This window comes from Schistocerca serialis, chromosome 2 (genome assembly GCF_023864345.2).
Source record: "Schistocerca serialis cubense isolate TAMUIC-IGC-003099 chromosome 2, iqSchSeri2.2, whole genome shotgun sequence".
NCBI classification, from domain to species: Eukaryota; Metazoa; Arthropoda; class Insecta; order Orthoptera; family Acrididae; genus Schistocerca; species Schistocerca serialis.
The window spans coordinates 823,776,719-823,789,145 of record NC_064639.1 but is presented as its reverse complement, the minus strand read 5'-3'; positions in this window follow the sequence as shown (position 1 = coordinate 823,789,145).

The following is a 12,427-nucleotide window of genomic DNA, read 5'->3' as shown; positions in this document are numbered from 1 at the left end:
TACAACTACAATTCCGACTGTTCCTTGATCCAAGCACGTCCTGCATTTGCCATGCACCCTTTGAGATTGCAGACCACCCCGTACTTTCCCGAGGCCTTCTAACCTAAAAAACCGCCCAGTCCACCTCACATAGCCTCCGCTACCCGTGTAGCCGCCAGCTGAATGTAGTGAACTCCTGACCTATTCAGCGGACCCCGAAACCCCACCACCCAATGGCGAAAGTCAAGGAATCTGCAGCCAACACGGTCGCAAAACCGTCTGAGCCTCTGATTCAGACCCTCCACCCAGCTCTGCACCAAAGGTCCGCAGTCGGTACTGTCAACAATGCTGCAGATGGTGAGCTCTGCCTTCATCAAGTAAGCAAGACCGGCAGCCTTCACCAAATCAGATAGCCGCTGGAATCCAGAGAGAATTTCCTCAGATCCAAAGCGACACACGTCATTAGTGACGACATGTGCCACCACCTGCAGCTGGCTGCACACTGTGCTCTTCATGACATCCGGAAGGACCCTTTCCACAACAGGAATGACTCCACCCGGAATGCACACGTAGTGCACACGGGATTTCTTCCCCTCCTTAGCCGCCATATCCCTAAGGGGCCCCATTACGCGCCTAACATTGGAGCTCCCAACTACCAATAAGCCCATCCTCTGCGATCGCCCGGACCTTGAAGGCTGAGAATCATCCTCTGAAACAGGGCAGGCAGCTGCATCTGGCTCAGCCAGAGACAGTACCTGAAACCTGTTTGTCAGTCGCACCGGGGAAGCATTCTGATCAGCCTCCGGGGACGTCCTTCGCTGCCTGCCACGCCTTGGAACGACCTCTCAATCAACCACAGGGGAGGGCTCAGCCCCACTGCGGGCAGCAACCGGTGCAACCACAGCGGCAGACTGAACTGGGGACAGACGGGACGAGGTTGACATCCCCGTGATACCCAAGTCCGGCTCCCCACAGTGGTGCCCATTGGCAACAGCCTCAAGCTGCGCTACCGAAGTCAGTGCTGCCTGCAACTGTAAGCGAAGGGATGCCAACTCAGCCCTCATCCGAACACAGCAATCACAGTCCCTGTCCATTCTAATCGATGTTGAACAACAGTTACTGAAACACGAGTCCGTGCCTAGATAACGCAAGGGAAACTTGCAAATAATGTATGAACTAATCTGTACAAATGCCTAACGACTGCGCTACAATCTGCCTGAATTTACGATTACAGTAACTAAAACTCGAAATTACACGTCCTATACGAAACTCACACGCAATGTAAGTAAGAATCTACGAAGTAAACACATAAAAGAAGCTATATACGTTATCTTTCTGCGCTGTCGATGTGCACCAAGTGGGAGCTCAGGCCAGGGTGTAACTAAATTCATTTTACGGACTTTAAGGACAGGTTCCTTACAAGAAAATATGATAAATAATGTCTGGTAAACATGGGGTATAAAATGCATAGCTTAAGCGCTATGAGTACTTATTTACCTTCAGTACAGCAAAACACATCTCTTTTGCTAAAAGCTCTTTGCTTTCAGTTTTTTGCGAACTGGTAGTACGGACCAAAATGAGAAAAAAATGACCATTAAATATCGGCTCCAAAATGCATACCTTAAGAGCAATGAGCACTTGTCACTTCATCTTCTCTACTGTGAAGCACATTTCTACTGAACAAATTAACCTGAAATTACAACTAAATCAATACAATGAAATGAATATCCTTAGCTGCAAATAGGCATTGATATACGTCAACGGGGGGGGGGGGGGGGGGGGCGTTGAAAACGTGTACCCTGACCGGGATTCAAACCCGGCATCTCCTGCCTACAAGGCAGACGCTATATCCATTTGACATGAGCCACCGAGGACACAGAGGATACTGCGACTGCAGAGACTTATCTCTGGCACGCCTCCCGTGAGACCCACATTCCCAACTTATTGTCCCACACTACATTCGTAGTGCCCCTGCCCATTACACTCATTACTCCCGGCTTTACCGATTCTCGTAAGATATCGGGCACTGTATGTGCATTCGCACAGAAGATAGTCAAATGGCCGGTGAGCCTTAACTATATACATGAAGATGGTATCTGTTCTTTGGGACATGTCCGAAAGAACAGATACCACCTTCATATATACAAATTAACCTGACCAGGCACCTCACAGCGAGCAATTCAAACTAAAGAACTGTCTATGACTCGGATAACAAAGCTGAATACATTACAAAGCTCGCCGAATACATTACAAATACATATGGTGCCTATAAAGTCCCTTTACACTTTCAAAATTTTATTACAACGGCAGCTGTTGAAATATTTTATCAACATTTCTTTTACTGTAATCAATGTTCATGAAACTTTTTATATATACTAAAATTTTGAGTTTCAGATACTCTGTAGATGGAAGGAACTGAACCTCTGTAAAATGACAGCTCCTCAAGAGAAGGCACAATGTGTGTCCTGGTTTATCGAGAAAAAATCGGGTGTTCAGACTCAACGATACTTCGGAACGAAGTATGGAAGATTCCACCATTGCGCCCTTCAGTCTGTGCATGGCACAAAAAAATTATAGAGACAGGACAGTGTTGGATAAAGGAAAGAGCGGGCGACCAAGAACATCCGATGAAAACATCGATCGCGTTTTAAACGTCTTCACTCGTCCACCTACGAAGTCCATCCGCACTGGTGCCAGACAGTTGCAACTACCGCGTCCATCTGTGCGTAAGGTCCTCCACAAGACCTTACGGTTGTACGCTTACAAAGTCCAACTGTTACAGACACTTGAGCCAAATGACAAGCCAAAACGGACAGTTTTTGCACTCAACATGCTGGAACGCGTTTCGGCGGATGAAGCATTCCTCAAGCGAGTTTGCTTCACTGACGAGACAAATTCTCATGTTTCTGGTACATTAAACAGACACAATGTGAGAATGTGGGGATCTGAACATCCCCACGTGACTAGGGAGCTTCACCGGGACAGTCCAAAAGCAAAATGTAAATATTGTGTGACTATGGCCTCCCGTGGGATCTTTCGATTTGACGCCACTCCGGCGACTTGCGGGCGATGGGAATCAAATGATGATAATTAGGACAATACAACACCCAGTCCGTAAGCGGAGAAAATCTCCGACCCAGCCGGGAATCGAACCCGGGCCCTTAGGAGTGACATGCTGTCGCGCTGACCACTCAGGTACCGGGCGCAGTTCGAAACTGAATGTGTGGTGTGGAATCAAGTGCAACCGAACAATTGGTCCATTTTTCTTCAACGAGTCAACAAGTACTGCAGATGTTAACCTCGACCTTATGACCGAATATGCAGCACCACAACTGATTGACTTACAACCAATTATCATTTTACAGCAAGATGGTGCACCATCACACTGGGGACTGCATGGTCGTCGGTTCCTCAATGAAACATTTCCAGGTAGATGGACTGGGAGGGATGGGCCAATTCCTTGGCCACCGCCTTTGCCAGATATCACTCCCTTGGACTTTTTTTATGGGGCAATGTAAAAGATATCGTGTATCATACACAGATACGGGACATGGCTGAGTTGAAGCAAAGGATTCGTAGTGCCATTGCCACCATTGATGACGCTATGCTAGAGCGAACATGGAAAGAAATCGAGTACCGTCTTGATGTGCTTCGTGCAACTAATGGCGCCCATATAGAGGTCTTTTAAACACTGTCAAAAAAGTTTATAAACACTGATTACAATAAAATAAATGTTGTTAACATATTTCAACAACTACGGTTGTAATAAAATTTTGAAGTTGTGAAGGGACTTTATGGACACCCTGTATGTTCACCAGCTCCAGTAGTTCAAAAAAAATAAAAAAATGTGGACATCATTTACTCAAACTTCCACATGACGTCTTCTCGTCCGAAATACAGATTATGTGGCGAAAGTTAAAGTCCGTCCATAAGACCAATGAAAGAACTTGTAAGTCACCGTCGCTTGATCTCCAGACTTCAAAAATACGAAAACAATAAATATAATTCACTATCAGTAAAATTAACATATAAGTAATCACAAATTAAAATAAAACATAATAGTCTGAATAGATTCTCAGTTTTCAAAAGTTTCGTTGGAAGTCCTTATCCTGGCAGCGGATCAACAGATAGATGTGCCTCGCTGGTGTGTGCATAGTGTATGTCGATTGCGTCCAACCATCTACAAGATGTCTTATATCGTGAGACTGACTATAATAAAAATGTTGATTCTTCTAGGGTTATTGATATTCTACATGGTCCGCCGCTGTTTCGTGAAGGACGTATTGATTTTGCTTTACTAGTGTTGCTGTCTCCAATAAGGCTGATTGGAGCAGAACAGCGATGTCAACGCATTCACCATCCCTTCTAATATTCCGATCAAAGATACCTCTATTTAACGTATACCCGTCGCACCACTTGGAGCGAGAGAGGTTCAGACAACACATTTCGAGTGGTGGAAGGTCGTTGCTTCGGAAAGTGTGTCAAAGTCGGTACTTGAAAGTCAAGCGCCAGCAGAGGAAGCAAAACAGTGATACATAGAGAAACTTCACTTGAGATACAAGAGAGCATAAAGAAATTTCTAAATAGTAGTAGTAGTAACATGGCCAGCGGCCTTGCCGCAGTGGTAACACCGGTTCCCGTCAGATCACCGAAGTTAAGTGTCCGCCCCGACAGCTGAGTAGTCAGAGTGACGGATTACCGTCCTAACGGCCCGGGTTCGATTCCCGGCTGGGTCGGGGATTTTCTCCGCTCAGGGGCTGGGTGTTGTGTTGTCTTCATCATCATTTCATCCCCATCCGGCGCGCAGGTCGCCAAATGTGGCGTCGAATGTAATAAGACTTACGCCAAGGCGGCCGGGCCTGTACCGCAAGGGGCCTCCTTTCCATTACCGAAGTTAAGTGCTGTCGGGCTGGGCTAGCACTTGGAGTGGTGACCATGCTGTCTACCGAGCGCTGTTGGCAAGTGGGGTCCACTCAGCCCTTGTGAGGCAAACTGAGGAGCTACTTCATTGAGAAGTAGCGGCTCCGACCTCGTAAACTGACATACGGCTGGACAGTGGTGTGCTGACCACATGCCCCTCCATATCCGCATCTATTGACGCCTGTGGGCTGAAGATGACACGGCGGCCGGTCGGTACCGTTGGGCCTTCATGGTCTATTCGAGCAGAGTTTGGTTTTTTTAATAGTAACATGGAGTTGTGTCTGTTCAACACCTCACAAGATCAATTAAAGGGTCTGACAATTTTCTTTGTTAACTATAGTACCGCTAGCAAAGCACACAAAACAGAGCCCCCTTGTTAACTACATGTTAATGCACGTGCCTTTTCAAGGTGACATCTTTTATTTTCATTATTTCAAAAAATGGTTCAAATGGCTCTAAGCACTGGCTTAACACCTGAGGTCGTAAGTCCCCTAGACTCAGAACTACTTAAACCTAACTAACGTAAGGACACCACACACATCCATGCCCGAGGCAGGATCGTAGCTGCGACCGTAGCAGCAGCGCTGTTCCGGATTGAAGCGCCTAGAACCGCTCGGCCACAGCGGCCGGCCTCATTATTACCTATAAACATTTTTATTAGGTGTGAAGTGTAATTTTTTTAGTATATGATCAATAAGGAAGTTGGAAAGCATCTTGTCCATTAGAGGAAGGTAACCAATGAAAAAGATGTACTAGTGCGGCAGCACGTGATTCGGACCAACCAGCTGTTCGGTGCAGCGTGAAACGTTTCGGTGAGTGACCTGTGCGGTGGCAGGTGTTTCTGGAGAAAGTGCTCGCGTCTGGCCGCAGACGGAAAAGGAGTCTCGTTTATGAGCTCTGAGAGGCGGCCCGATCTGGACAGGAGAAAGCTGGAACCCTTCCTCGGTCTCCGCCGCCGCTGTAGGCAGCCGGCGTCAGCCAAAGGGCGGACGTCGACGTCGCTTACGCCACATACGGGCCTTGCTGTGTGTCGTCGCGGCGAGAATGACACTGCATTTCATCCTGGTCTGAAACCAAAATGCGTTTTATGTCGTTTAAAAGGCTCGTTTGCGGATAGAAAAGTTTTACACTTCCTTCTACATTTTTTTCTGTATGTCTCGTATATATGCTTAGGAGGGCTTATTGATTTACCCTCAACGGATGGAAGAAGTTCGTGTTCCATGCTTGTACAAATTCTGTTAGCCAAATATTAAATTTACTGAGCTAGTGATTGTGACTGAAGAGGAAGTTTGACAGACGCGGAAAGCAGATCGACATATTGATACACGGCGTGTCACGCACAGTGGTCAACTTAAGCGAAGGACCATTGATCTCACAGGAACTGTCTGCCCATCAACATAAAGGGAATTTAGCTATCAACCCCAAGCTTTTCCTACGGTCGATGTAATTGCTAACAACGAAGCGGCCATCCAGGCTCTTCCATGTGACAAAGCTAGTGAGCCGGCCGAAGTGGCCGTGCGGTTAAAGGCGCTGCAGTCTGGAACCGCAAGACCGCTACGGTCGCAGGTTCGAATCCTGCCTCGGGCATGGATGTTTGTGATGTCCTTAGGTTAGTTAGGTTTAACTAGTTCTGAGTTCTAGGGGACTAATGACCTCAGCAGTTGAGTCCCATACTGCTCAGAGCCATTTGAACCATTTGAACAAAGCTAGTGAAATACATACTGAAACCTGCAGGATTCTCCATCGAGCAACACCACCAGCTGCACCCTGAAAAGAGAAGAGTTACAAGGTGTAAAGAGTCTTTAGGGAAGATGACGTACGGAAAGATAAGCTCAGATCCGATGCAGTGGATTACACGGAACATAAATTCGTTAACGAAGGTATCTTCTCTCTTGATAGACGCACAGAAGAACCTGCACAGCACAGATGTGCTATCGCAGCAGACGTATGGGTTATCAAAAATCCATAAAGATGATGTACCATTAAGACCATCATAAGCACCCCTGAATCGTCTACGCATAAACTTCTAAAACACTTGACCTCTCTTCTTTACTCACACGTTGGAAAGGTCAACACATACATGAAGGACACGGGGCATTTCATTGTGAAGCTAAGGAAGTTAAAACTTGGTTCAAACTACATCCTTGTCAGCTGTTGTGGTGACGTTTGGTTTCCTGAAATGCCAGTCAGTGACCCCCTTTAACATATTGCTTCGATTTTCACACAGAACATCACCAAGCTGCTTCATGTGTGTGTTGCAGTGAGCTACTTCACGTGCAATGGTGGTTTCTGTGAACAGCTGGAAGGTGTCACCATGGGTAGTCCACAGAGTCCAGTGGTTGTCAAGTTGTTCATGGAGCATTTCGAAAGACAAGCACTGGACAAGGCACCCTGTGGACCTAAGTTGTGGTACAAGTAAGTGGAGGTGTGGTAAGGAACAGCTCAGTGATTTCCTTAGACACCTCAAGAGTCTCCATGCCAACATAAAAATTTAGTATGGAAATAGAAAAGAATGAACAGCTACCCTTCTTAGATATGCTGGTTGCGAGGAATGGCGAGACCATGGGCCACAGCGTGTATCGAAAATCGACATCCGCGGACCGATACCTGCACAAAACGTCGAATCATCACCTGAACTAGAAAAGAGGAATGATAAATACGCTCGTAACGCGTACAAGACGAATATATGAGCCACAGCACATCGTATGAGAGATGTATCACGTGGTATGCGCTCTTAGGAGCGAAGGGTACTCCACCAGCTGCCTAAGAAGTGTCACGAAACATAGTGCTTCGCGAAATAACATGCTAGAAGTCGAAATATAGGGTACGGCTTTTCTGCCATACGTTCCCGTGGTAACGGACAGAATCGGCTGTATATTCCGCAAGCACAGTGTAACGACTATTTACAAACCGATCAAGAACATTAAAGGGAGCCTCACATCGGCGAAGGACAAAAGGAGGCCACTCGCAATGTCGAGAATTTACCGCGCACAGTATACGAGTGCAAAAGTCAACGAGGGCTATTTGGGAAGCAAGATCCGATCGGTCGTGAAATGGAGAAGACAGCGAAAATCAGGTTTTTATTTTCTGCGACTTCTCTACATAGTCATCATTTCGAGTGAGACATTTCCCGCAGCATTGTACCAGTGCCCTGGTCATAGAAGGTAGTCGCTTGCATTCTGCCAATTTTCTACGCTGATCTGCAGCTTGTTGTCTGTGACAAAATGTTATCTTCATAGCCGGCAGAAATGAAAACCAGACGAAGCCAAGTCTGTGCTGTATGGTGGTTGATCAAACATGTCCCATCGGAAAGGCTGCAGGAGCGTCCTCATTGCCGATGCAGTTTGCGGCCGAGAATATTATTATCACGAAGAAGGAAATGCATGACAGTTATGTTATGTGGTGTTGTGTACATAGTTCCGCGTAGTCAGCGCGTACACAACTTTCCCACTAGAGCGCGCCCCGCTAAGCACAACAGCGCAGGCGCAGCGCTCGTCCGTCTCCGCACTACGAGATAGCGTTGCCATAGACACGGACCAAATTCTGCTTCCGCCGATCAGCGTATTAATACGTAACGCAGCCAATGAGATTGCTGCTAATGTAGGACCTTTTCTCCTCGCGGATCACACTCGCGCAGTGATACATGAACGCGCGGGGTATTATAACGAGTGTACAGACCTCCGATTAGTCAGTCTGCATTTGTCTGCATCAGTCTGTACCAGTCTGCATTAGTCTGCATCAGTCTGTACCAGTCTGCATTAGTCTGTACCAGTCTATACGAGTTCTACATTTGTCTGTACCAGTCTATAGTCAAGTTTCAGTCAGCGCCTAATAAGATTACCATATTCCTGTACATAGCCATGAAGATAAATGTATAGACACTTTTGTCAAGTATCAGAGATATATGCGAGAATAAGATTAACGTACCAATGCCAAAGGAACTTCAGATTGTCAATTGTAAATAGCATCCAGGACTAAGTTAAGTAATTTTTATGCTTGTTGTTATTTTAATAAATGTGTGTGAAAATTAATCAAGTTCTGTTTAAAGTTGGTCACCGTCAATCTGCTACTCTAAGCGTGCAAGTGGCATTTCTATCATCTGACCTGACGGCAGAAGATAAACACGCCACGATAAGACCACGAGACATATTGCTGACACTCGCCTACTTCGTTAGAGCGTCAAGTCAAATAATCTGATGGTGTGTGTACTGAAGGTCTTACAGTACGCTCACCACGTGTGGGCTACGTGAAACCAGGTGAAATCTCTCACGGGCACTCATACTTGGCGGGAGACACTATTGTTTATGTGCTCACTGTACGCTCATAACTGAAATAGCGATGTCACGCGATCGATGGATACTGTCCAACACGCAAGCAAAGCTTCACCGGATTTTTACTGTAGTTCCCATTTGGCGACCGATCGGACCTTACTGTACGATTAGCCCTTTTGTGTTGTAATGACTGGACGGTCCGTCCACCATATAAAACGATATTTCAGGTTGGGACAGGTTGAGAAATCGTCCGAGAAGGAGCACGCCCCGTGTGAGAACGACGACATAATGAAATTCGGCGAGACGTAAGCCCTTGCTGTGGAGAAGAGCTACCGCATCTGCTTGTTCAGGGAAGCTATTTCTTTTATGAGTCTTCAGTCTTCTGACTGGTTTCATGCGGCTCGCCACGAATTACTCTCCTGTGCCAATCTCTTCATCTCAGGGTAGCACTTGCAACCTGCATCCTCAATAATTTGCTAGATCTATTCCAATCTCTGTCTTCCTCTATAGTTTTTATCATCTACAGCTCCCTCTAGCACCATGGAAGTTCTTCCCTTAAGTATTAAGAATGTCCTACTATCCTGTCGCTTCTCCTTGTCAGTGTTTTCCCTACGTTCCTTACCTCGCCGATTCTGCGGAAAAATCCCTCATTCCTTACCTTATCAGTCCACCTAATTTTCAGCATTCTTCTGTAGCATCATATCTCAAATGCTTCGATTCTTTTCTTTTCCGGTTTTACCACAGTCCATGAATCACTACCATACAATGCTGTGCTCCAAATGTACATTCTCAGAAACTTCTTCTTAGAATTAAGGCCTATTTTTGATACTAATAGACTTCTCTTGGCCAGGATGCCCTTTTTGCCAGTGCTAGTCTTCCATTTATGTCCTCCTTTCTTCGTCCGTCGTGAGTTATTTTGCTGCCTACGTAGCAGAATTCCTTAACTTCATCTACTTCGTGATCACCAACCCTGATGGTAAGATCTCATTTCCGCTGCCTCTCATTGCTTTCGTCTTTCTTCGATTTACTCTCAAACCATATTCTGTACTCATTAGACTGTTCACTCCATTTTGCAGATCCTGAAATTCTTCTTCACTTTCACTTAGGATATCAGTGCCATCAGCCATCAATATTACTGATATCCTTTCACCTTGAATTGAAATTCCACTCTTGAGCCGTTCTTTTATTCCCTTACTGCTTCTTTGATATATAGATTGAACAATATGGGTGAAGGATTGCATCCTTTTCTTTCACACTTTTTAATCCGAGCGCTTCGTTCTTACTGTTCCACTTTTATTGTTCCCTCTTGGGTGTAGCACATTTTCTGTTTATCCTTCTTTCCCTATAACTTATCCCTATTTTTCCCAGAATTTCGAACATCCTGCACCAATTGACATTGTCGAACTCTTTTTCCAAGTCGACAAATCCTTTGAACGTGTCTCGATTTTTCTTTAGCTTTGCTTACGTTATCAACTGCAAACTCATAATAACCTTGGTTGCTTTCCCAAAGCTAAATTGATCGTCATCCAACACATCCTCAATTTTCTTTTCCATTCTTCTATGTACTAGTCTTATCTGCGACTTAGATGCATAAGCTCTTAAGCTGACTATTCTATAATTCTCGCACTTATCGGCTATTCAGTCTTCGGAATCGCGTGGAAGTTGATTTTCGAAACTCAGATGGTATATCGCCTACCTCATACATTCTACACACCAACGTGAATAGTCGTTTTGTTGCCACGTCCCCCAATGATTTTAGAAATTCTAATGGATTGTTATCTATCCTTTCTGCCTTATTCGATCTTAAGTCTTCTAAAGCTCTTTTAAATTCTGATTCTGAAACTGGATCCCTTATCTCTTCCATATCGACTATTGTTTCATCTTCTTCACGCCATCAGACAAGTTTTGCCCCTCTTAGAGGCTTTCAGTGTACTCTTTCTACCTTTCATCTGCGTTTAACAGTGGGATTCCCATTGCACTCTTAATATTACCACACTTGCTTTTAATTTCACCGAAGGTAGTTTTGACTTTTCTATATGCTGAGGCCGTCCTTCCGACCATCAATTCGATTTTGATTCCTTCACATTATTCTTACAGCCAATTCGTCTTAGCTACCCTGCGCTTCCTGTTTACTTGCTTCCTAAGTGACTTGTATTTCTGTATTCCTGAATTTATCTGAACGTTTTAGTACTTCCTTCTTTCATCAATCAACTGACGTATTTCTTTCGTTGCCCATGGTATCTTCGCAGTTACTTTCTTTGTACCTATGTTTTTCTTTCCAACTTCTGTGAGTGCCTTCTTAAAGATGTTCATTTCTCTTCAACTGAGCTGCCTAGTTAACTGTTCCTTAATGCAGTATCTATAGCCTCAGAGAACTGGTGAAACACAACTAGCTCTTTACTCTCACCAAGTAATGAGTGCTATCGACAGGGATGCAAAACTGATTCCATATTTTTAGATTTCCAGAAAGTTTTTGACACTGATGCAGAATGATTTCAATAAAATATCGGTATGTGCGAAAAAAGGAAAATGAGTGTGAAGTAATCCACATGAATACTACAAGGTTCCCGTTAAAGCTCGGGTAACCGATAAATCAAACAATTCTAACGGATGCGAATTCAACTGACAATTTAATTGGTTGCCTGATTTGGAGGGAGGGGACCAAACTGGGAGGTCAGCGGTCCAATACGTTAGGGAAGGAAATCGGCCGTGCCCTTTCAAAGAAACTAACTACTTGAGGATTACAATTACGAATACGTTAATCCACCCACATCAGATGGAAATGACGGAGGACATTGACAAAGTTAAAAGAAGAGCAGTTCGTTTTGTACTGATCACAAAACGGGGAAGAGAGTGCCACGGATAAGATAAGCGAATTTGGTGGCAACCATTAAAACAGAGACGTTATTCATTGTTACAGGACCTTGTCATGAATTTTCAATCACCAACAATCTCCTCCGAATGCGAAAATATTTAGTTTGTGCGCATCTACCTAGGGAGAAATGATCTTCACTATAAAGTAAGAGAAAAAAAGAGCTCCTACAGAACGATTTTTCCGCTCGCTATTCGAGAGAGGAACGGTAGAGAAATAGCTTTAAGGTCGTTCGATAAATACTCCTGCCACGCACTTTATTGGGAAATGCAGAGTAATCATGTAGATGGAGATGAAAGTCGTATAGAGCAATGCCTTAGCACACAACCCTTACATAGTCCGCACTCCACCTTCACTTCTGACGATGCCTTCCCATTACTATCGG